Consider the following 27,418-nt stretch of genomic DNA (forward strand, 5'->3'; position numbering starts at 1 on the left):
GAGAGCAAAAGAAATCTCTGAAACATAAAGAAAAAATTCAGGCATTTGGCCAGTTACCTTATTTATAAGGCACCAGGTTGGTTGACTGAAATTTCCACCAAACTGGCAGATTTATTTTTCAGTTTTGAAATGACCATTTGTGCAAAATTTTGGTACTTTGGTTACATAGCCATATTCAGAATGCCTGAATCCCCACTATGAAGTTACACACTGCAATTATACAGAAACAAAAGATCTCATCAGTACAATAAAATATGCAATGCAGCTAATTAACTGGTCTTATGCAGACTAAATATCTGGAAAATAACCAGTACTGACCAAATCTAGGTGTTTTAGCATTGCATATCCAGCTATATAGACTTGATTACTGTAACCTAGTTCATACAAGGGACTAGATACTTTTATTGAGGCACCAGAAACAAATGAGATTCAAAAAGACACTAGGCTTCCTGAAAACGGAACAAACGTATCATCTATGTTTCATAGTCACTTAATAGTCATGAGCGGATTATTTGATAAAGCATTCCTGTAAACCAAAAAATGTTATTTCAATTTAAAGTTATTACAAAATATTGCCCATATTTCCCTGTGCTCATTGCCTATATATCCTTGTTGCTTATTTATTTTATTAATAGATGTCTGCACCTCTTAATCCCCTACCCCTATCTTGCCCCTCCTCTTACTTCTCCCCACTGGAAACCACTAGGTTGTTCTTTATGTCTATGAGTCTGTTTCTGTTTTGTTATATTCATGCTTTTATTTTATTTTTTAGTTTCCACATATAAATGATAATATATAGTATTGTCTTTCTCTGATTTATTTCACTAGGCATAATACCCTCTAGGTACATTCATATTGATGCAAATGGCAAAATTTCATTTTTATGAGTGATATTACATTGTTTATATATCTATACTACACCTTCTTTATCAATACATCTGTTAATGGACACTTAGTTTGCTTTCATATCTTGGCTACTGTAAATAATGCTGCTATGAACATCAAAGTTCATTTATCTTTTTGAATTAGTGTTTTTGGTTCTTTGGGATACATAGCCAGGAGTGGATTGATGGATCATATAGTATTTCTACTTTCATTCTTTTGGGAAACTCTAGGCAGCATATTAAAAAGCAGAGACATTACTTTGCCAACAAAGGTCCGTCTAGTCAAGGCTATGGTTTTTCCAGTGGTCATGTATGGATGTGAGAGTTGGACTATGAAGAAAGCTGAGTGCAGAAGAATTAATACTTTTGAACTGTGGTGTTGGAGAAGACTCTTGAGAGTCCCTTGGACTGCAAGGAGATCCAACCAGTCCATCCTAAAGGAGTTCAGTCCTGGGTGTTCATTGGAAGGACTGATGTTGAAGCTGAAACTCCTATACTTTGGCCACCTGATGCGAAGAGCTCACTCATTGGAAAAGACCCTGATGCTGGGAAAGATTGAGGGCAGGAGGAGGAGGGGATGACAGAGGATGAGATGGTCAGATGGCATCACCGACTCAATGGACATGGGTTTGGGTGGACTCAGGGAGTTGGTGATGGACAGGGAGGCCTGGCATGCTGTGGTTCATGGGGTCGCAAAGAGTCGGACACGACTGAGTGACTGAACTGAACTGAACTGATACTGTTTTACGTAGTGGATACACCAATTTACATTGCCACCAACAATGTATGAGGGTTCCCTTTTCTCCATTCCACCCCAACATTTGTTATTTGTTATCATTATCTTTAATGATAGCCATTCTGACAGATGTGAAATGATATCTCATTGTGGTTTTGATTTGCATTTTCCTGATGATTGATGATGTCAAACATATTTTCATGTACCTGTTGGCCAGCTGTATGCCTTCCTTGGAATAATGTCTGTTCAGGTTTTCTGCTTATTTATTAATTGGAATGCTTGTCTTTTTTTTCTTTTGAGTTGTATAACTTCTTTATATATTTTGGATATTAGCCTCTTATCAAATACATGATTTGCAATTATTTTCTCCCGTTCAGTAGATTCTCTTTTCATTTTTTGGTGGTTTCCTTTGCTGTGCAGAAGCTTTTTATTTTGATATAGCCCTATTTGTCTATTTTCACTTTTGTTGCTTTTGTTTGTGGTTTGAGATTCAAATAATCATCTCCAAGACAAACACCGGGTAGCTTGTGCCTGTGTTTTATTCTAGGAGTTTAATGGTTTCAAGACTTACATTCAAGTCTTTGATCCCGTTTTTAGTTAATTTTTGTGTATGGTATACGATACTGATCCAGTTTCATTCTTTTGGAGTATGACTGTCCAATTTTACCAAGACCATTTATTGAAGAGATTGTTCTATTTTATTGTATATTCTTGGTTCCTTTGCTACAAATTAATTGACCATACATGCATGGGTTTATTTCTAGGGTCTTTATCCTGTTCCATCAATCTATGTGTTTGCTTTTACGCCAATGTCAAACTATTTTCATACTATACCTTTGTAATATAGTTTGAAATCAGGGAATGTGATGCCTCTAGCTTTTTTCTTTCTCAGAATTGCTTTGGCTATGTGGGGTCTTTGTGATCCCATATATATTTGTTTGTATTATTTTTGTGAAAAATACCATTAGAATTTTGATAGGAATTTTATTGAGTTTGTATATCGCTTTGGGGGTATGGACATTTCAAAAATATTAATTCTTCCAATCCATGACCATGGTATGTCTTTCCATTTTTAGTATGTCTTCTTCAGTTTCTTTAATTAATGTCTCATATTTTCAATATACAGATCTTTTACCTCTTTAGTTAAATATATTCCTAAGTATTTTATTCTTTTTGATGTGATTTTAAATGGGATTGGTTTCTTAATTCTTCCTTATGATAGGTTTGTTTTTAGCATAAAGAAACACAACATTTTTATGAATTGTTTTTCATATCAAGAAGCTTTATTGTCTTTTTTATTAGTTCTTAGAGTTTTTTGATGGAGTCCTTAGGATTTTATGTATAGTATCGTGTCATCTGCAAATAGTGACAATTTTAATTCTTCCTTTCCAATTTAGATGCATTGTATTTCATATTCTTACCTAATTGCTCTGGGTACAGTTTCCAATACTATGTTGAATAAGAGTGGCAAAGGTGGACATCCTTGTCTTGTTCCTGATCTTACAGGAAAAACTTGAACCTTTTCACCATTGAGTATGATGTTAATTGTAGGCTTGTCATATATGATAAACATTGAATGATTTGTGAACGTTGAACCATGCTTGCATCCCTGGAATAAACTTCACTTGATCATAATATTAATATGTGATCCTTTTAATGTATTACTGATTTCAGTTTGCTAATATTTTGTTGAGGATTTTTGCATCTATATTCATTCAGGACACTGACCTGTAATTTTCTTCTTTTTGTGGTGTCCTTGTCTGGTTTTGGTGTCAAGGTAATACAGGTCTCATAAAAAGTGCTTGGAAGAATTTTTTCCTTCTGTGTTTTTGGAAGAATATGGGAAAAATTGGTACCAATTCTTCTTTGAATGTTTAGTATAACTCACTAGTGAAGCAACTGGGTCCTGGATTTTTGTATGTTGGGAGGTTTTTGATTATTGATTCAAACTCCTTGATAGTATTTAATCTGTTCAGATTTTTATTTCATCATGATTCAGTCTCAGTAGGTTATGTGTTCCTAGGAATTTATCCATTTCTTCTAGGCTGTCCAATTTATTGGCATATAAATATTAGTAGAAGTCTCTTATGATTCTATGTGTTTCTGTGGTATCACTTGATATTTCTCCCCTTTCATTTCTGATTTTATTTATTTGAATCCCCTACGTTTTTTCTTGGTGAGTCTAACTGAAGGTTTGTCAATTTTGTTTGTCTTTTCAGAAAACAAGCTCTTTATTTTATTGATCTTTTACTGTTGTCTTTTTTTCTCTCTAGTTCATTTATTCTTTTTCTAATATTTGTTATTTTGTGCCTTCTATTAACTTTGGGCTTCATTTGGGCTTCTTTTGTTAGTTCCTTGAGGCATAAAATTGGATTGTTTATTTGACACTTTTCTTGTTTCCTGATGTGGAGGCACTTATTGCTATGACCTTCTCTTTAGAACTATTTTTACTGCATCTCATAAATTTTGGTGTGTTACATTTCCAATTTTGATTGTATCAAGGTATTTATTGAGTTCTGTTTCTTCTATGACCCATTGTTTGTTCAATAGCATGTTGTTTAATTTCCACATACTTGTGAATTTCTAGTTTTTTTGTGTGTGTGTGATTAGATATTAGTTTCATACCATGTGGTCAGAAAAGACATTTGACAAAGATTTTAGACCTCTTAAACTTATTAAGACTTGTTTTGTGGCCTAATATATGATCTATGTTGGGCAATGCACTTGCAAATAATGTGTATTCTGTTCCTTTTGGATGGAATTTTCTGTAAATACCTGTTAAGTTCATCTGTTCTAACATATTGTTTAAGGCTGATGTTTATAATTGATTTTCTGTCTGGATAATCTATCCATTGATATAAGTAGTGCATTAAAGTCCCATGCTATTAATGTATTTCTGCCTATTTCTCCTCTTAGCACTGTCAATATTTGCTTTGTATAGTTAGGTGCTCCTATAATGGGTGCATAAATATTTACAAATGTTATATTCTCTTGTTGGACTGACCCCTTTATTATTCCATAACACCATTCTTTGTGTCTTATTGCAGTCTTTGATTTAAATTGATTTTACCTGTTATAGATATAACTATAGCTACTCCAGCTTTCTTCTGCTTTCTGTTTGTTTGGAATATCTTTTTCATCTGTTCACTGTCAATCTGTGTGTAGCCTTATGTCTAAAGTCTATGTGTCTTGTAGACAACATATAGATGAGTCTTACTTTTTTATCTGTTCAACCACTCTATGTCTTAGCTGGAGAATTTAGTCCATTTACACTTAAAGTAATTATTAATAAGTATGTGTGTATTACTGGGGCTCCCTTGGTGGCACTACTGGTAAAGAATCGGTTTGCCAATGCAGAGACATAAGAGACACAGGTTCGATCCCAGGTCGTTCAGATCCTGTGGAAGAGGGCATGGCAGCACGCTCCATAATCATGCCTGGAGAGCCCTATGGACAGAGAAGCCTGGCCAGTTACAATCCACAGAGTCACAAAGAGTCAGACACGATTAAAGCAACTTAGCAGGCATGCCTGTGCTTATTACCATATTGTTAAATTTTTTCTAGCTGTTTTTGTGCTTTCTCTTTGTTCCTTTCTTCTTCTCTTGTTCTCTTCCTTTGTGGTTTGATAACTTTTAGTGGTATGCTTAAATTCCTTTCTCTATCTTTTATGTGTTTACTATAGGTTTTTACTTTGTGGCTACCATGAGACTTAGATGTTATACACATAGAGAGAGAGAAACAAAGAAAGGGAAAGATGAGGGGGTTGAATTTTATGATGTCCATGATTCAGACTTCAGAGTTTTCAGTCCTTCTGTAACCATATGAGACTAACCAAGCTCTGGCATTTCATACCAAACAAAATGCACTCTGGCAGGTAGCTGGATATTGTGGATAATGCTGTCTATTACTCCACAAATGTCCTCTTCTTGTAGATTCAAGAAGAATGTTCTCCCCAGCTTAACAATGGGAGAAATTTATGCTGCCAATAGTTCTGAAACATTGAATTATGCTTCTTTTGTCTTTGGCCACTAGGGAACTCAGAACTCACTTGCCATCCATACTTATATACAGGAGTTTGAGGTGTACACTTGATATACTAATTTTAGCCCATTTCAATTTATTGTCTGCCCTAAATTTCTCTTTATCTGTTGGCATATATTTTCTCCTATGATACCATGCACACTTTTTAGACACCTTGGTCTTTTTGAAAAACAAGGCAAAATAAAAGAACTAGAGGAACTACAGAAGGAAGGAAATTAGAAGAGGGAAGAAAGAAGAGAAAAGAAAGTCTAAAATGAGCTGAACAATTGTACAATTAATTTGGACTGCATAAGTTGCTAAGAGAATGGTTTACACACCTCTACTACATTCTTCCCTGCTCAGACAGTAAAGAATCTGCCTACAGTGTGAGACACCCGGGTGTGATCCCTGGGTTGGGAAGATCCCTTGGAGAAGGGAATGGTTACCCACTCTATTATTATTGCCTGGAAAATTCCATGGATAGAGGAGCCTGTCAGATGGACACAGCTGAGTGACTTTCACTTTCTACTGCATTCTTAGCAAATCAAATCTGAAATGCTTTTTCAATATTCTTTTTTGCCTAACTTTTTATAAACCTAATCTGATATGGTGTGTAAGCATCAGATCTCATTCATCTGAGAATCTCGCCAGCCTAGCACTTTGTCTAGGACATAATAGAAGCTTAGTAAGTAGACATTGATTGAAAAACATGATGCAGTACTCAGATTTTTCAAGGATGATTGGAAATTTAATGTTGGTTCTTTTGAATTATTTTACTAGAAACACAATAATCAGGTGAAAAAGAAACATGTAGTGCTTACAGTGGGGGTGGAAGAGGGTTCTGGTGATGATTTTTCTTCTGCATGAAAAGGACACAGCTCTTTCAAATTCAGCAGCTGAGTGGATCCATATGCCTTCCAGGCAGAATGTAGCTTGGGTAATGCTACAGATAATGTAATTAATTAACCCTTTTGTAGTCTCAGATTTTCAAACTTCCAGGTAATGGCATTTGTATAGTAATTTTCCTTGGTTCTATAAAAGATCTTTAGCAGAATCACAAAATAAGATTTGCATTTAGATGTAAATGGTGGAAGTAAGGCAGTGGAAGTTATTAAAATGAATATGATAAATTTGGATAAAAGTGGCTTAGTACTATAAACTATATCTTGCATGTTATTTGTATTCAGGAAATCATTGGTGAATGCCCACATGTGAGCTTTCTTTGCTTTGTAATATCTATTCTGGCTTGATTTGATGATTAACAGTTTCTTTAAAATGAAGGATGATTTCAAATTTTGGAGAGAAACTATTTTATTTTATAGAAGCTAGTAAGTCTAAAATAGGGCTTGCCAGGTGGCTCAGTGCTGAAGAAGCCACCTGCCAAGCAGGAGATGTGGGTTCAATCCTAGGTCGAGAAGATTGCTTGGAGAAGGAAATGGCAACCAACTCCTATATTCTTTCCTGGGAAATCCCCTGGACAGAGGAGCCTGGCAGGCTACAGTCCACAGGGTTGCAAAGAGTCAGATACAACTTAGCAACTAAACCACAACCACCAAGTCTAAAATCATTTTAGGATGTTCTCATAGTAAATGTGTAACAGGATATGGCTGCATAGAGAGACCCAATGAATGAGTGACTTATTGAAGTGAAGGTCATAGAGTCAATTGGTCCTCTAGATGAGACTCAGTGTGGAGTGTCTCTTCCTAGGCCATGGCAGACAGGTGACATGATGGAAGGAAACAGCCTCACTAGTGGAGGGACCAAACTTAGAACAATATATCTCAACATACTAATCCACAGTTATTCTTCAAGTGTGCTTGTCTTGAAAACTGACCACTAAGTTTAATGCTAACCTCTGAGATATATCACATAACAAAAAGTCCCCCATATTTGAAAAAAAAAACAAAAAAATGCTCAGTCTCCCTAACTTTCTCTGCTTCTCTCTCTCCTCCTGCTCCTCCTTCTCTCTCATTCATTCAAGTCTCAAAATGTGAGCAGACATGTATATCTAAACAATGAACAATTCTTCTGCTTTATGACCACAATTGTATACATTCTGAGGAATTTTTCTTCTTCCTCTTACAAAAAAGGTATTTTATCTCAACTCTCCTCTTAATTGTAGAAATCAGTGGTATTAATGGGCCCAGTGTCCATTTGTATCAATGAATGTATTAATATCGCTATTTAATTGTGAGTCTTTCAACAGATGTAATCTTGCACAAGATCTTACCAAGTGGTGCTAGTGGTAAAGAACCTGCCTGCCAATGTAGGAGACAGAAGAGATGAGGGTTCGATCCCTGGGTCAGGGAGATCCCCTGAAGTAGGGGATGGCAACCCACCCCAGTATTCTTGCCTGGAGAATCTCATGGACAGAGGAGCCAGGTGGGCTACAGTTCATGGGGTCAAAAAGAGTTGGACACAACTGAAGCAATTTAGCACGCATGCACCTAATCTTGCCCAGATGTTATTTCAATGCCAGTTAAATCTGAAGACTCTACATGAGAGTAAATAAAGCCCTATTATTTCACTTATGGGACTTTACTCTGCCCAGTCTGAGGTATTTTGCTGAAAATGAGATTGGTTGCCCCAGTGTAGTTTCAGAAAATAACATATAATAAAAATAGCTCTTGAGAGTCACATTAGTAATCAAAGACGGAGAGGATTTAATGAGTGGGAGTGCCTGGAAAACACCAAAATGACGCAAAGGCAGAGGGTGTATAGAGAGAAAAGGAGGGATATTCTGCCAAAAGATACAACAGGTGCTTCATTCTAGGGGAATTTAATGTATGAAGCAACTAGACTTAATTTAGGTAAGTATCAAACATATTTTCAATTGTAAGTTAATTTTCCTGTATCAGTGAGACTTTCAAGTTTGGTGATAGAACTTAAAATTGTGTTTCTGAACTGCAAGTTTCTGAATTGACAGAAACAATCATCAGGCAATTGACAACTGAAGGCACAGTTGCCAAGATATCTAGAATTGGAAAATTGAGGGCTTGTTAAAATATAGCCCAAATCCAGAACTTGTGAGATAATTGCCTACTTAAGCTAGCATTTGTAATAACTTCTGACTATGTGCCATCCTTACATTCTGTAAGTCTAGGGTTTTGGATAGGTAAGGGTAAGCTGTTTATAATCAGAAAAGAAAATAGTTTTGTAATATAAAGTTTCACATGGATTTATTTGCCTTGGGTCATATTGTGTCATTCTTGTTGTAACACATATGCTATGTACATTATAATCATATCATTAAAGCTGTAGATATCTCCACAGATGTAGACAGAAATGAAACATTTCTATTCTTTTGTTTTGTTCTTTCCATTGGGTATCCTGTTGTACTTTGATCTCTGCCAGACTGGAAGCTCTGAAAGCACGTGTTCCAAGTAGGAGATGTCTCCCCGCTCTCCTCCGCAGGTGTCTGGTATCAAGCCACAAGCCCAGGGGACTTCCAATAAATAGAAATTTACTGCTACAACTGCAACTACCAGATATAAAGATCAATAGAATAAAAAATTGAGTCCTACTCCAGGCTCCATGGTAATTTTGTTTTGACGAAACCCCAGGGCTAGTAAGGAGGGATATATGTATGGGAAGGAAAGACTGGAAAAGAAGGAAATTTTTCCTGGTTTCTCATAATGACAAAACCCATAAACTTGTTGGACACAGAAAAGCTCTTCTAAGCATCTTTTGTAGACTAAGTAGGAAGGAAAGAGAAAGAGATATCTTGTGTTTCTTTTCACATACACAGGTTTGTCAAATGCTATCCTCCTGTAATATCTAAAAAAAAAAAATGGATGCAGTGAATTATTTAATCCTGAACATGGTCCATTCCATCATTGTCACTTCAGTGGAAATGCGGTTCTGCTCAGTAAAGGTTAAAAAAAAAAAGAAAAGTGAAACTGTTAGTCACGTTGGACTTTGTGACCCTATGGGCCAGCCCACCAGGCTCCCCTGTCCATGGGATTCTCCAGGCAAGAATACTGGAGTGGGTTGCCATGCCCTTCTCCAGTGGATCTTTCTGACCCAGGGTCAAACCCAGGTCTCCTGCATTGCAGGTGGATTCTTTACTGTCTGAGCCACTAGGGAAGCCCAGTTCTGCTCAGAGGATGATTTAAATAAGAGGTTCCCACTTGTGATCCAAGCTCACTGGCCTCTGCATCCCATTTCCTTTTCCTTTTCCTAATTTTTTAAAATTTTATTTTTGAGCGGTTTAGTTCAATATGTGTTTAGAAAAAAGAGGTCCATTTTATGAAAAGGGGTGGTTTGCTGTTTCATTCACATTTTCTACCTAAATGTAATTTCAGTGCTGTTTTGTTTTGCATTTTAACAAATATAGGTATTTGTACAGAGGAATCTAGCTAATTTACATCAGTATCAGAAAAAAATACTCTTTGCGATTTTTAAACTAGTTCTTCAAGGAAAGCTTATTAGTGGTTTTACAGTAGAATTTTAAAAAAAGAAGATGAAAGGTCATCAACGCAAGGTCTGTCCTGGGTTTCTGAAGGACGATAGGGCCTTGCAGAGTTTTCAGGTCTATAAACTTCTAATATTCTCTAGACTCTCCTTCAATATGTGCAGTATCACAGCATTTGAGCTACTAATATGATGACTTGAAGATCTATCCTCAGGAATCTTACTATGTAGAGGTTCCATGGGACATCAGAGTTTCTATAGTTAATACTTTTTAGAATGATAAATCTGTCAAACTCTCAAAATCTGTATTGCATTTTTCCATTTGCATTCCCATTTCTTTCACTCTTCATTGTAAAAATATAGTCTTCCTTTGATTTTCTTTCATTGCTGCTGGGGAAAATGATCCTTCTTTATATTTCTTTTCCCAATTCCCTCAACTTCATGTATCTCTTGGCACAGGGCTACCTGTAAGCACTTTAGATAATAGAATTAAACAAAATATTCAGCTATGTGGCTAATGAGATAGTATAGTATTTATAACAGCAACATCATAATTTAATTAAACAAATTGTGACGGTGGTTTAGTCACTAAGTTGTGTCTGACTCTTGTGACCCCATGGACTATAGCCCGCCAGGCTCCTCTGTCATTGGATTTTTCCAGGCAAGAGTACTAGAGTGGGTTGCCATTTCCCTCTCCAGGGGATCTTCTTGACCCAGGGATGGAACCCAGGTCTCCTGCATTGCAGATAGATTCTTTACCAACTGAGCCACCAGGGAAGCCCAAAAATAAAGACAAACTGCCCTCTCTGAGGCATGAACTCAGGAACTAGACTGAAGCAAATTGTATTATACCCCAAAATGCTATTTCACTGCTATTAAAATGATGACTGCAAGCAATTTATTAATGAGAGAAGAAAAATTTATTATATAACAAGTTTTCAGAGCAGCTACAATACTATGGATAGTATGATCTTGTCCTTGTGCTAAATTGCTTCAGTCGTGCATAACTCTTTGCGACCCTATGCACTGTAGCCCACCAGGCTCTTCTGTCCATGGGATTTTCCTGGCAAAAATACTGGGGTGGGTTGCCAGCACCTAATCTCAACTGCATTCAAATGTGTATACATAGGGCTTCCCTGGCAGCTCAGTGGTAAAGAATCCACCTGCTAATGGAAGGGACATGAGTTCGAGCCTTGATCTGGGAAGATCCCACATGCCTTGGAGCAACTAAACCCTTGCACCACAACCATTGAGCCTGTACTCTAGAGCCTGGAAACAGCAACCGCTGAGCCCACGCACCGCAGCTACTGAGGCTATGTGTCCTGGAGCCCATGCTCTGCGCCAAGAGAAGCCCCCTGCGATGAGAAGCCCAGACAGTACAACTGGAGAGTAGCCCTTGCTTGCTACATCTGGAAAAAGCCCGCACATGAATGAAGACCCAGCACAGCCAAAAATAAATAAAAATAATAAATAAGTAAAATCTTTAAAAAGAAATGTAATAAAATTTAAAAATTACAAAAAATGTCTACACGTAGAAAAAAGGCTAGAAGGTGGTACACCAAAATACACAAAGATTATCTTTGATTATTGGGCTTTTTTTTGTTTTACAAGTATTCCTCCCTGAGCATGTATTTCTAGCATAAAGTACTGACAGCCAATTTACTCAGAACCTGGTGGAAACTGTGTACTGTGCTAGGTGTGTGTAACTATTATCACATTCAATCCTTGGCACATACTATAAAGTAGTCATGAATTTCATTTTGTGTGGAGGAAACCCACAGCTCAGAAATGATGAGTCAGTCATATTAAATCACATAGCTGGTAACAATAAGTATTATCCCCATTTTATAGGTAAAATCACCAAAGCTCAGAGATTAACTATTAATAACTTGTTTAAGATCACCTTGCAAATAAGCAGTAGTATGGATTTGAACCCAGATCTTTCTGATTGCAAATGTTCCAGTGTTTCCAACATATCACACTTCCTCTCTAAAAACAAGCAATGACAGTGACAACAAAAAAGTACATTAAAAAGTGTAATGAAGAAAGAAGGATATCCAATAGGACACAGAGAAATTATTTTGTATCTGCATTGTTATCTCAGCTGATTAGCTGCTCTTCCTAAGCCCTCTGATCCGTTGCCCTTGTTTGTAGATCTGTGTACTATGTATGAAACACATAATATCTTTTTCAGAGCATCTGTCTTCTGAGATTTTCAAAATTCACAGAATAAATATTTCCTTAGTGAATGTCTGTTGTTGTTTTAGCTAGTAATAATCCTGTTTGACACAAATTAAACTTCAGAGAGTTGGAAAGTTTGTATCCATTCATAACCTGCAAATAATGCATTCTCTGAGATCATATTCATATAGCATTTTTTCCTAGATTCATGATTTCCTGTCTGTTACTGGGCTCAGAAGATGCATATAAAAAGTGCAAACATTACTGGCATAAATACGGTATGTCACCAAAAACCTCTATGGAAACCCAAAGATAGATAAGAAATAATGAGGTTTATAGATTCATTAGCATTTGAATGATGAAGCATGTATATGTGTTACTCCTTTGATCAATATTGCCCTGGAGGGAAAGTACTGTATTTAATTGTCTTTCACAGACCTTCCACCGTGGACATCTGGTTGCTATGCAGTCCTGTAGCAGGACATTTCTTTGCATCAGTGTTGTAGAATTCAAGTTCTTACTTTATTACCAGCGATGGTATATGTTATGAGAAAAACTTGCATGAAAAGCATGGTCAGAATGCTAGAAACACGATCAGGAGGGCTCCTCTATTCCTCTCTGCATTGCTTGGACTCGACTAGCAGGCATGCTATAGGTGAACATGTCATATCATTCTAGGTAGTTTTTAAATTTGAATGATTTTATTATATATGTTGTGTTAATTATCTACATCTGTGAGCTATTTCATTAGATGAGTTCCACTGCATTAGGAATACTTCCTTTTTGTAGATGCCTTTCATTTTGCAATCACCCAAACTATTTGCAAACTTTGCATATGCATACAGGGCCGAGGCAACATTTAATTGTGGGGAAAAAAAATCAAATTGCTTTAGAGTCAGAGAGATCTGACATCAAGTACTGACATCATTGTTTTCCAGCTCTGTGATTTTTCAGGGACTTATTCAATCCATGAATGTGTTAGTCTCTTAATCTGTGAAATGGGGACATTAATACCTATCTTATGGAATCTTGAATTAAAAAGAGTAACGCAAATAAAAAAGCTTGACTCATCACGTAAATTATTTTCTTTCTCCTTTTTACCTCCTCTCTATTGTCTGTACTGACAATGTATTCAAAGTGAACTACTATTTGTAGTAATAATTTAAAACAAAATTTAGAAAACTTTTTTTTTTTTAACTAGGAATGTATTATATGACATTTATGGGGGAGGGGTATAGGTTTGCCTACTTGAAGCTTGTATTAAAATTATGTGCCTCCGTGCTGGCCAGTTGACAAGGAGGAGTGTGCTGCAGAGGCAAACACACGAGTGATGGCAGCTGGCCACCAGTGTGGGATGTCAGATATACCCTGAATAAAATACAAAGTGCATAATCTGTAAGTGGATAATTGAGAATTTCTTATATTCGGTTTCTATGCTTATGACCTGGTGGCACACATGAGGAATGGGGTAATCCAGGAGTTAATGGAGGGCAAATTCTAAAATGCCCTGAAACTTATCTTTCTATAGAGAAGCATGCCGGTGTCTACCAGGTTTCTGCTTGTTAATTTCTACGGTTGCTGCTACTGGGGAAATTGTCCTCATTTGCATTGTCTTTCAGTGACCTACCTGGAGGCAAACACCTGCAGACACTTTATGCTCACAGAAGTATCACTTGGGACAGAGACCCACATCCATTCAGTGCAACCAACTATGTTAAAATAACATTATGGGCAAATATTTCAAAGCTTAACATTTCAAATGTTCGCCTCACATACTATTTTACCCCCTCTTATTGCTCTTGAGTAATATCTATTGCTGCCAACATAACTTCTTGGCCTCTCCTTTGCCCTGTGTGTTTTTAACTTATCCAGTGGAATTCTTACAGAGTTTTAATTGTAGTTCAGTAACTGCATTCACTTTTTTTAAGAAAAAGGAAAAAGTACCTGGTGAAAAAATGGCTTGCTTTTAGTTTAAAATAAAGAAAAAAAAGAAGACCAGTAAAACGGAAATGCATTTGAAAATGTGGTTAGGTATATGTTACTTATAAATTATGCATGTGTGCATGATTACATATTAAAGAGAATCTGTTAGTCATAAAAATTATCATTCGCATATTGTACTATATATAAATTCATTTATTCTAAATACAAGTATATATGTATATACAATCAAAAAATCCACATAATTATAACTTTATAAATTTTACATTTTAAGAAAAGTGGTCTGGACAGGAAGATTCTGAATGTGTATCGCATTTTTTAAGAGATATAAGGTTTTTTTTTTTTTTCAAGATATGTCCTTTGACTGCTTACAACATTCTCCAAAATAATGGTTTGGAGTTGAAATGTTTCCTTTCTTGAATTAATGTTCAAAGTTTCTTTTTACTTAATTTATTTTTATTTGTATGTATGTGTGTATGTGCCTTAATAGTTATTGCAAAATATATTCAGCTGATGTGGGGTTACAAGAGATGTTTTTTAAAGTTCCTCCCTCTGTAATGTCAAGATACTGTTTGCAATGAAGCTATAAACTTTATGTTGGCTTAGTTACAGAATTCACTCAAGGAGGAAACTCAAGTCATATTTAAAGAAAATGGGTTAACTTTCAAAGTGGTCATGACTTAAATTAATATGTTCAGCACAAATGCAATCAAAATGCAATTGGTTGTTACTATTTTTTTTAATGGCTGAAACAACTAAAAAAGTCTGCCTTAAAGATAGACTTTTTTCCCTTAAGCAGCCACACTTAAAGACTCTGGTGTTTAGGTTTTGTCTTTTCATTTAGAGACTTCTTAGCCATGGAAATAAAGTATAAAATTTGGGTTATTTTATATATGTGTCATTCATCAATTAATCTTTTTATTGGTATTGAGAAACATCAGGTAAATTCTCTAATGACTACTGATAGTAGTTTGGGTTCATGTGTATATCAAAGATTTTTTATTACCACCCTAGTTCACTCTGTCCAACATTCTGCTTTCCATAAGGATCAAGTTTTATTAGATATTTGGTCGAAAGAAATTCCTGTGAGTATTGTAATGCACATAGAATGATTTACTTTATAGAGTAAATCATTTACTTTAAAGAAATGAAAGGAATACACTGGATGCTGAAATAAGTGAGTCTTTTTAGAAATAATTATTGATATTTAGTGATGTGATTTGTACATCTCAGAACTAAGTTCATTATCACCTATCATGGCTTTTAATAATGATTACTATCTATTTTCTTCTAGGAAGCCATCAGGTGTCTCCTGGGCTTGTTACAGAGTTTGCCTTCTCTTCATGAGCAGAATTCAAGATCCGTTATTCTCCCAGGCCACAGCCACCAAGTGGGAAAGCTGAGGCATTTCTACTCCTCAGATCAGGTAAAATAAATCCTAGCTTCAGAAGAGTAGCTTTTTTTTGTTTGGACCGGAATTCTCCATATTGGAGAATTGTGATAGTCGTATATTAAATATATTTGCTGCTATTTTCATTTCACCTGTATAGAATAATCCAGCCAGAGAGAGGTTGGAGTAAGAAATTGGAAATGTGGAGAGCTGCTAGGAAATGATTCACCCAAGCGCTCATCAGAATTTGAGACCAGCTCAGCTGATTAGTGGATAGACATGATCCCTCCCTCTGATGGAATGCATGTTAATTCTGGAAATCTAATACCAAAGACTATTACCCCTAAGAGGATGTGTTCTAAGTCAGGGGGCAGAGGAGGCCAGCGAATGTGCCCAGGGTATCCCTTCCATAGCCCATGGGTGTCGAGTGGAATCAGAAGTTGCCAGGATAAATTTCTCCTCAAGCAATCTCCTTTCCTAGTTTTTCCACGAAGAAACTTGACACGGATCTGAAAATATTAATTTCTAATTACCAGCCTCTTCATTTGCAAGTCCTATTCTCCTTCTTCTGCTCCTGGCCCACCTGCTCTTACTCCTGGTATATCTCGGCGAGGGAAGAAAATCCAGGAGGGGAGACCGTGAACTTAGCTACAAAATAAGTCAAGGGAGAAATGAAGTACTAATTAAGAAAGCCGGGGTGTTATGCAAATGCTTCTGCACCGAAGGCAGCCTAATGAATGTGCCCGGAGTGGCTGGGCGTCTTCGCCGCCGACAGCTGGCTCCCAGGAAGGTCAGGCGCAGGCGGGCGCGAGGGAGCATAATCCTTCAGATTGGCAGCTCTGCCCCCTGGTCACCGTTTGATTATCTCCCAAATTGCTGTATTTCACAGAGATAATGATTTTTTATGGTCACAGATTTGAAGACAACTGCCGTATCCTCAGGGTTGTCGTTCTGCAAGGAGCCGCGGCTGCTTCTTTCAGAGGAGAGAGAGGGGAGAGTTTCTACTCCTTTTCTCTCCCTTGAAACTTCCTGGAATGTTTTCTTATCATCATGAAAGCAGCGTCTATGATTAAGGGATCCACCCCTGTTCTGATGAATCCCAGCTCTTTTCCTGTTCCTCAGCCAGTGCTAGGGTCTGGAACTAGCAGACCCAAGTGTTCCAGTATTTTCTCCTACTCAGGAGAAGGATACTGTTCCGTCAGCAAACTTGTTTGTACTTAAAATGAGAAAAGAAAGTTCACCTGGTGCTTCTCAAGAATCCCGTGTGTGAGTGTGAGAGTGAGTGTGGATATGTGTGTGTGTGAGGGTACATGTATGTACCATGACCTGAGGCCTATCCACTGAGAGCTCAGGAAAAGCTTGTCACCTCTGCTGACCCCAGGTGAAGCTTGCTCAAGGTGGGGCATGAGGCTGCGACCCACCCTCTCATTTGCCTTCTTTTAAAAAAAAATTTATTAAAATATAGTTGATTTGCAATGTTGTGTTAGTTTCAGGTATACCAGCAAAGTGATTCAGTTATATAGATACACACATACATATATTCTTTTTTAAGATTCTTTTCAATTATAGATTATTACAAGATATTGAGTATAGTTCCCTGTGCTATATAGTAGGTCGTTGTTGTCAACAAATATCACTTGGGTATTTTAAAAAGCCTTCAAAGTGGAAATTTTTGGTTGGGGTTCCCAAGTAGGATTTTCATTTAATTCTGATGTAAAAGCAATCGGGGAAAAAAGTTTGACCATATGATTACTCTACTTGAAGACTGGTTTATTTAACATCACTTAAATGATTACTTGTGAGCTAAGGATCACCAGAAGCATGCTTATTGTTTCTTAGGAGAGTGACCACCGAAGTTCCGAAGTTCCGTTGATTATCTATTGATACGGGGGCATGACCATCGTAATCTGAAGCCAGTTTCTGCAAGGAAGTTCTTTTGACCTGGTAAGGGAACATCAAGGTTTTACCACTGGAAGAGCTGCAACTTGGAAACCATTGTGTTTCTGTTCAGCCTTAATTATTTCAACATTGCTGTCATTTTAATCTTTATGAAGAAAAGGATTGCCCAGGATTCATATTTTAAATCACTTCTCTCATCTTAATTGAAGGAAAAGGTAAATAGTGTAAATGAAGCCCACTTGGCTTGAGGCCTTGCTGATGTGAATCTAGAAAATATGAATTCAAAGGTGGCTTTGATACCAAAATCCGTAGATACCTTTTACAAAATGGTTTGGTACAGTCAGCCCCAGGTATCCGTGGGTTTCAGAACTGTGGTTAGTTGAATCCAGGGATGGAACTTGCAGGTAGAGTGGGCTGCCTGTAAATCACTTTTTCAACAGTTTCAGTGATTCTTACCAGATAATTGCTCTACGAGTAAAGGAAAAAGAAAACATTTAGCAAGATTAGGCAGACAAGTTTAGGTTGCTGTTCTAGATGGGCTGGCCAGGGCTCTTGAGCAGCTGGTATTCAGCTGAGACTTGGAAAGTCATGTGCATATCAAGGGGAAGAGTGTCCAAGCAGAAGAAACAGAGAAGTTTTATAGATAATGGGAGGAACATGGTTTCTGTTCTAAGTGGAATGGACAGCTTTAAACCACCTTCTGCAAATGGACATTGAGGATTTCCACCATTTACAATGATGAAAACACTGAAGTGGACATCCTTGAGCATATATCTTTGTGTCTTGTCTATTCATTCATTCACTGAATAAATGTTATTGAGTGCCACACTGTGCCATTGCTGTACTAGGCACCGAGGATCCAATTTTGAGGAGAATAGACACAATGTTTTCCAACACAGACCTCATAGTATATGGCCTTATGGTTTCCTATATTTATCTTCAGTGTTTTATTATTTTTAAGGGACCATCTGAGCTACTAGGAAAGCCCCAGGCTTAGAAATGAAATTACTCTATCAAAATGAATGCACATTTAAAATCATACACATATAGATTATATATTTAAAAGTAAATATCTATGCTGTTCCCAAGAAAAGTTGTACCAACCAATGATCATCATATAGTGTCGTATCTGATGTGACACTACCATGATATAGTCATTTCTACATATTTAAAATATACAAGTGCTAGTATGAGCAACTTTCCATGTTGCTCATTATAGATACTGTAGACATATCAAGTGTATCTGCAGCATAAATTTCTGAGTGGACTTGCTGGGTCACATGGCATGTTCATTTATAATTTCTTTTTTATATTGCCAAGCTTATGTCTGTAGAAGTTGTACTAAGCAGGATATGAAAGTGTTGTTTCATGTAAAGTCCCTGCCTCCTCCACAGGTGAAAAATGGTATCTGTCTAGTTTCAATTTGCATTTCCCTGATTAGAAATTAGTTTGGACTTAGTTTAATATGTTTTAGAGCCATTTATTTGTGTTTCTTTTTTGGTGCATTTTGCCCATTTTTTAATTGGTTTATTGGTATATTTACTATTTATTTATATAAGCTCCTCATGTTTTAAAGAAGTACGTGTTAAATATGTTTCCTAGTTAGTAATTTTTTTCCTTTTATTTTTACTTATGGATGTTTGCCTTGCACATAGTTTTTATTTTTATAGAATTGAATTATTTTATCTTTTCTTTTAGGAGTTTGATGTTTTGACTTCTAAAGTTTAAATGAGTTGCAAAGTCTTTAAATTCCTAAGAGTCTGGTTCAAGTTTATAATTATAACTGCCTTTCTCTCTATTTGAATTTAAGTTGTTTGAGGGCAGAATTTGTATGAATTAACTCATATGAGTGGCTTTATATGAACTAATACATTTAATCCCCATGATATCCAAAAGAAGTTGGTGCAATTATTATTGTCATTTTACGAGGAAAAACATGAGACAATGAGAGGTTGAGTCACTTGTTTAATATTACACAACCTACCAAGTTAAGGTGTCAGGATTTCAGATCATGTACTAGGATGCATGGGAGGCATAGTCAATAAAAGTTAATGGATTTTTGTATAGAACAGACTCAATTATTGCAATCTGTGACCATGGTACACAAAGTCTCACCAGAATCACCCTCCCTAAGACCCCAACTCCACCCCAACATAGGTGAACCATCCAAGACAGCTTTGCAAAAAGTGTATTTTTCCGAAATCATGTGTAAAAAAAGACTAAAGCTGAGCTTATTGAACAATGCTTCTCTTTCTCGTATAGAGACATTTAAAAAATGGGCATTCCTTCCTTGTCCCTTCTTTTACCAAGAGAAGTTTGTGTACCAAGCTTTGTTAGACTTATCTGTGGGGTTGAGTTTAAGCTATCAGCCAAGCAGAAACCTAATGATGACCTGGAACTGGACAACAGTGGGTTTAGGCAGAGGCAACACCAAGAGGAATGAGTCTCTGTAAGTCTTTAAAATCTAATGCACTACCTATTTGAAATTGTACACTTGGGTACTACATTTGATTGGCAGCATCTGTGAGGCAGAGTCACCAAGAGGAATGTTCAAAGAGGCAACATGTTAGCACTGTCTTCATAAGTGGAGTTTCTGGTTAACAAAGTGATTGGTTGAGCAATGTCATTCCATCCAAATATTCATACTAAACAAAAATGAAAAGGCTGTATTTGCACATTTTCAGACAATAAATATATTTTAGAAGTTTATCTTTGTGGCAACCTTTGTGTTCTTATTCAAAGGAATATCATTAATCATTTCATTCAATATTGGCTACGTTTATAAATTTTTCACCCCAGAAGCATTTTTCATTATTTTTAAGTAATTCTTACTATAAGCATTAAAATAAAATCATTTAGCCTCCTTTCAAGTCTAAACTTGCTTTTCTTGTGTGTAAGTATCCACTCTCCTATGCGCGTGCTTGCGAGCTAAGTGTCACACTCTTCAGTCGTGTCAGTTCTTTGTGATGCTATGGACTGTAGCCCACCAGTCTCCTCTGTCCATGATTCTCCAGGCAAGAATACTGGAGTGGGTTGCCATGCTCTCCTCCAGGGGATCTTCCCAACCCAAGAACTGAACCCAAATCACCTGCATTGAAGCGAATTCTTTACCCACCGATCCACCTGGAAAGCCCTTCCTATGCACAGCATCACTGATAAAAATGTAGGAAATTGATCCCAGTTTATTCAATGTATAATTAGTGTGAACCTGCTCAGTTCAGTTCAGTCGCTCAGTCGTGTCCGACTCTTTGCGACCCCATGAATTGCAGCACGCCACTTGCCAAGAAATCTGAACCCCTGAACTCCAGCACTCAGGAGGACATCACATAGAACTTTTACAGGTTATTATCATTATGCAATGTTAGGAAGAACTAGAAGAGAAACCACAAAATATAAGATAGAAATCAGAATTGTTTTATGTAATCATGCTACAAACAAAATGCAGAGATGGAGTGAAGATCAGTCTTTCATATGGAAATGTAATTTTATTATTCAAAGTGCTTTTGATGGATCAACTGATATGCTATTAAAAAATAGCTTTATTGAGAAATAATTCTCATACATACAATTCATCAGTGTAATATATAAAATTGGTGGTTTTTAGTGTATTCATAATAGATATGTGCAACTATCACCATAGTGAATTTTAGAACATTTTCAACACTCAAAAGAAATCTCATACATGTTTAGCTCTCAGGCCTTATACTACCAACCCCCTCCGCCTAGCTATAAGCACCTACTAACCTACTGTCTGTCAACACAGCTTTCCCCATTCTGGACATTTCACATGAATGGAATCTGCATGATCTTTTGTAGCTAGCTTCTTTCACTTAGCATCAAAGTTCATTCATACCATACTTTGTAACAGTGCTTCCTTTCTTTTTATGGTCAAATAATATTCTACTGCACGGATATACCATATTTTGTTTATCTTTTCATTAGTAATTGAAACATGGGTTGTTTCCACCTTTGGGCTATTGTAAATAATGCAGCTGTAAACATGTGTTTAAGTTTCTGTGTAGACATAGGTCTTAATTTCCCCTTAGATATATACCCAGGAGTAGAATTCTGAATCATACCCTGGCTCTATGTTTAATTCTTGGAGAAACTGTCATACTTTTCCAGACTGGCTTCACCATTTTATATGGCCTCCAGCAGTGTATGAGGATTCCAACTTCTTTACATCCTCACCAACAGTTGTTATTATTTGTTAGGAAATATGGTATGAAAATTAAAATTGAAAGAAAACCCATATTAGGATTGCAATGATGAATAAATACAGTTTTACATAAGATGGCCAGAGGCAAAGGGCAAGCAAGGGAGCCAGTGGGGTATCTAGGGAAAGAACACTTGGCAGAGGGAACTGTATGTGCAAAAGCCTGGAGGTGAGAACAGAGGTGGACTCCTGGAGAGCAATCAGGAAACCAGAGTGGCTACAGCATAGTCAGACTGAACTAAGAAAGTGGTTAAGAGGTGAGGGGTGAGCCAGCCATTTAGGGCCTTGAAAGTCATTTTGAATAGAATTCAATGTTCCAAGAGATTAAGGATTTTGCCTAAAGGGACATAATCTGTATGAGGGTTGATCTCCCAAGTGTTCATGATAAAAATAAAGCAAGAGAAAGCATGCTGCTGCTGCTGCTAAGTCACTTCAGTCGTGTCCGACTCTGTGCGACCCCATAGACGGCAGCCCACCAGGCTCCCTGGGATTCTGCAGGCAAGAACACTGGAGTGGGTTGCCATTTCCTTCTCCAGTGCATGAAAGGGAAAAGTGAAAGTGAAGTCGCTCAGTCGTGTCTGACTCTTAGTGACCCCATGGACTGTAGCCTACCAGGCTCCTCCATCCATGGGATTTTCCAGGCAAGAGTACTGGAGTGGGGTGCCATTGCCTTCTCCGAAGAGAAAGCATAAGTGAGGTAATAACCTTGTCAGATCTCCAAACATATTGGTGTTTTATAAATTATCTGGATAGTTTAATTAACTACACAATGGCCTCAATGATCAACTGTGCCTAAATAGATACTACTTATCTCATTTATTAACAGAATATTTCAGCATGCTAGCTTCCTCCCTCCTTTTTTGAGCCTAGAAGAACTTTGATTAGTTTACCTCTTAGGCCTGCTGTAAGACCCACTATTGGTATGTTTGGTGAGACATACTTCAGGTATCTTTGAACCATGATACTATAATTTAATGCCAGCAGTTTACATCACTGTGTGGTGTGTGTGTGGGGCCTCAATGAGAGAGGCACGTTTTGAATATCGTAGATAGATAGATAAAACTACTAATTGAAGCATGTGCATTTTTGATTGGTTAGTATCTCTATTTAGCCTGAAGTTTCTCTGATCTGGTGATAAGAGGGTTTGTTTGAACAATTCCATGGCACTTGCACAAATTTAAATGTCCCCAGGACCAGGACAATTCAAACAATTGTGTATAAACAATAGAGGATGGCAGAGCCTGTGGCTAAACTGGAGAATATATGCCTTGCCTACAGGCAATCAAACTCAAATTTTTAAAAAATTCAGCTCTGTCTGAACAAAAACTGTCAGCTCTTGAATACTCCACAAGGCTGGCAGTCTGCTAAAATCCTTATGCGAATTATCTCATTGTCTTCCTAATAAATTATATGAGGCAGGTGCCCCTATAACCCCCGTTTTCCTGCAGTGAAAACCAAGACTCAGCAAAGGTAGTAGACTCTGTGAAGAAGTAGAGTCAGAATGCAGAAACAAGCACTCTGGTTTCATAATCTGTGATCTTAATCACATAATAAGCAAACTATAACCGGCAGATAATCAACCAGCTATTCTTCCCACCATGGACTATAAAGAAGGTAAGATTTGGAAACATCTAGAGAAACATTTGCCTGCCAGTGCAGGAGGTGTAAGAGACATAGGTTCTATCCCTGGGTCAGGAACATCCCTTGGAGGAGGGCATGGCAACCCACTCCAGTGTTCTTGCCTGGAGGATCCCATGGACAAAAGAGCCTTTAGTCCATATGGTCACAAAGAATCAGACATGAATGAAACAACTTAGCTCGCATACATTCAAAATATTACCACAGTGTATGATCACTGTAAAAATTATTCATGAAAGAGTTTGTATTCTTTCTAATATGAATCTTGAGAATTGGTGTCTGTTTTACACATCTCAAATTAGAGTAGCCACATTTTCAGGGCTCTGTAGTTACAGTGGGATTATGGCTATCATAGAGGAGAGTAAAGATTTCAGACTATTTGCTGCATTTTCACATTTAATTTTTCCTTCTAGATGATTTAATTAATCATCTAGGGTTGTAATTTAATTAAACTCCATTTTCTTAGATGTAAAGCAGGAACTCCACCAATATAATAATTACAGGGGAGGAGTTGCCAGCAGGTGCTTTTCTTCTGATCTCATTAAGAAGTTTGTATGAACTCTCAGCACAAAGAGTTTGAGATCCTGTGAATTTATGGCCTAAGTTATATGGGGTTTACACATATGTACTGATGTTACCTAAAATATCCCTTCCTATAACGTTCTCTTTATGAACCAGTTCAGTGGATGGAATATTTATATGCTTTTGCTATGAACATGAGCATTATAAAGAAACTATGCTTTGTGCTGCTAACTTAAATGGATTTGGAAAGCAAAGTGGAAAAACTGTAACTTTATGATAAACGTTACCACCTCCCTTTAATGCATTATTATATTTTATAGTTAAAATAGAATGGAACATTGAGGCACTTGTGCAGAATGTATAAAAACACAGAGGTGTTGAAGGAGACCAGAAATTACAGTTGAGCTTATTAATTTAGGACAAAAACAAACAGTATTCTCAGACAGCTGCAACATCCACTCAAGTAAAAAATATGCTAATGTGTCAACAACCTCCAACCCATAATCCTGCCAGGATAAAATTAAGCAAAACAATCTCCCCAAATTATTAAGAGTCTAAGTCTTTAGGGGAATGCCCTATATTATACCTTAATTTAGTATAAACTATAGGCATAGCTGTGTAGCCACACGTCTGTCTACCTCTGTACTGTATAATTGTATACAGATGTACCCTATGTTATGCAATGGACTCCTTAAAAAAAGTGAAGTGCAAATTCAATATTAAAAATCCTTTAAATGCACTAGGGGAGTTTGCTATTTAAAATTTTTTATAATGGGATTAATCACCCCCTAATTCTTCTTTTTGGTAAGGTAAACTTTTAATATAGGATTTTTGTAGTTTTTAAAAATCATGGTTCAGAAGATATGGAGAAGAAAGAACAAGAAAACTAATAATACAGGTACACAGTCTGGGGTAGGCAACACCCCCTGCACTGGATCCTTCCATTTAACCTACACAAAGATCTCACTCACACGTTCCTCTTCTTTTGCTTGTCTTTTCATCATACAAGCATACTCTTAGTTTTCCCATTAAAAGAAAAAATCTTTCTTATGGCCCCATTTTGGCTTCCATCTACCACCATTTTTTGCCCCCTTGATGGGAACATGTTTGAAAAGGATTATCTACTTGTGTCTCAAATTCCTCTCCTCAGAGCTAGTGAGTTCTATACTTGATGAGTTTGTTGAAAAGTTTCTGAGATTATTGTCTGTAGTTTTCTATAACAAATAGGAACCAAAGGATCAAAAGTCTTTTCTGTATTAAGGAAACAGGCGCACACATGGGTTCAGACATTCCTTTCCCCCACCAAAAATGTCTTGTTTCTAACTGTGTTAGTTTGGTAGGACTGCCATAATAAAGGACCAGAAACTTAATTAATTAGAAACAGACATTTATCGTCTCACAGTTCTGGAGGCTAAAAGTCCAAAATCAAAGTGTTGGCAAAGCTATGTTCCTTCTAAAGGTGTTAAGGAAAGATCTGTCCCACGCTACTCTTCTAATTTCTGATAGCCTCAAACAGTTCTGGTTTTGTAGATGGCAGTCTTCTCCCTCGTTTCTTCATGTGTCCATATTTAAAATTTCCTTTTTCATAAGGACATCAATCAGGTGGAACTAGGGCTCACCTGAATGATTTCATCTTCCCTTGATTACCTCGCTAAGGAACCCATGACCAAATAAGGTCACCTTGTGAGGTACTAAGGGTTAGGGCTTCAACATGTATTTTTTGGAAAAAAAAAAAAAGTTAGTCACTCAGTTGTGTCCAACTCTTTGTGACCCCATGGACTAAAGCCTTCCAGGCTTCTCTGTCCGTGGAATTCTCGAGGGAAGAATATTGGAGTGGATAGCCATTCCCTTCTCCAGGGGATCTTCCCAACCCGGGGATTGAACCTGGGTCTCCTGCATTGCAGGCAGATTCATTGCCATCTGAGCCACCAGGGAGGCCCCATGTATTTTTTATGTGTGTGTTTGAGGGGGTGCCATTCAACTCATAGCAGCCCAGATCCAGAATCTGGTTTTCCTTTGACCCATCTGTAGGGATATGAATCTCAAACATATTGGAGAAGCTTGACCTGTGCTTTAGAACAGCATCTGCAGATTCATGTGGACTCTTAACTAGATATAATGATTATTCTTAATTGTTATTGAGATTGACCTATCCCTTATAAAGAAATGTAGGAGTTTTATGGAATACATCTATCCATTCATCCATCCATTCATCTCTCTCCATCTTTCTATTTATCTATCCAAGCATCTATTTATTAATTTTGCAAAAATAATTGGACACCAACTATAGATTTAGTATCCTTCAGAGCACTGGGTGGTGGGTGTGAAGGCATGCACTGGCAAGATTCAGTAGTCTTTGCTTTCAGTAAAGTCTTGTAAATTGTAAGACAAGACTTAACATTGGGAAACTGAAGTAAGCCGAACCTAAAGAGATGCCATATGTCATTTTGTAGCTTAAGTCATGACTGACCAAGTCTCCTGATGGAAACATCACTAATCAAGGTGGTAGCAACATTCTTCACAGAAGTATGATCTGGATTGGTTCCATATCAGTTTGCTTAGATTTTTGGATTTTGCTTGTGATAATCTTGTTTTGAAATTGACATCCAACTTTGAAGTCCTTACAGTTGATCAGATCTCACAATAGTTTCTGTCTCCTTTTTTGGGTGGAGGTGAACAATCACAGTCCTACCTATAGGCTCATCCAAGCCTAAGTTTGGGGCCAATTCTCAAATGAATGGCATCAAGTCACTCAAGATCTAAATGTCTCTGGCCACCCATGACATGGTCTGTTTTTTTTTCACCTTACTTTCAACTCTTGAAGGAAGTAGAAAAAACAGAAAATATAGGATTAGTCTTCTCCCTGTAGTTTCTGGGGTCCCTGTGGTCTGAGAGCATAAAGGAAGATCTACTATTTTTCCCATCATTCTCCACACTCCATAAGAGCAACCCACCATCCTTGTAGTGCATTTATTTTCCACTTAAATTATCAGAATTGGTTTCTGTTTTTCTAATAAAAAATTTCTGACTAATACATTCCTTCCCTTCAAATCTCAGGCTTGAGGAAATTTTAAGCTACTCACAGTCCCTAAGGGGCTAATATGATATTATTTATTACCTCCTCCACAATCCAAGGACTACCCAAATAATTTCCCAGTTCCTGCCCACCAGGATCTCTGTTATTCTTTATTTCCATCCTTGTCTACCATTTGTCCTCCCTGATGAGATATGCTTAGCATATCCTTAGAATAATATCCTGGCCTCTCTCCCTTCCAATTCTCTCATGTAGGCCCAACATCTTTGTTTCCCTGGTCTTGACAAAATAATGTCATAATTATTGTGTGTCCATCAATGTTACATTTCATACTCTTTCACACTTGTGACTCTGCTTCCAGATTGCATTTGCAATTATATTACCCTTGCCTGGTATCCTCATCCTCACAACTTTAACCCAAAACAAAGCCTCAAAACCACACGGACGATATCTAACTTGCACCTGCTTAATCTGAATCTTTGGCAGTAAGGTCCAGAGGTGTGTGTGTTTGTCACTCAGTTGTATCTGACTCTTTGCGACTCCT

The 27,418-nt window shown here is 37.2% G+C and overlaps 1 long non-coding RNA gene across 3 annotated transcripts in view; it reads left to right on the forward strand.

Annotated features, from left to right (window-relative positions):
- The window catches only part of LOC145518735 (uncharacterized), a 270,910-nt gene that overhangs the window by 11,480 nt on the left and 232,012 nt on the right, over positions 1–27,418 (forward strand). For 2 of the 3 annotated variants that reach the window (XR_014063234.1, XR_014063236.1), the window contains 2 exons: positions 15,470–15,601; positions 17,405–20,171. This is a non-coding gene — a long non-coding RNA (uncharacterized LOC145518735). Of the gene's footprint in view, positions 1–15,469; positions 15,602–17,404; positions 20,172–27,418 lie in introns of those variants that run through there. The other variant, XR_014063235.1, reaches the window with a different exon arrangement.

Source organism: Giraffa tippelskirchi, chromosome 8, assembly GCF_054371585.1.
Source record: "Giraffa tippelskirchi isolate mGirTip1 chromosome 8, T2T-mGirTip1v1.2.pri, whole genome shotgun sequence".
Lineage (NCBI taxonomy): Eukaryota > Metazoa > Chordata > Mammalia > Artiodactyla > Giraffidae > Giraffa > Giraffa tippelskirchi.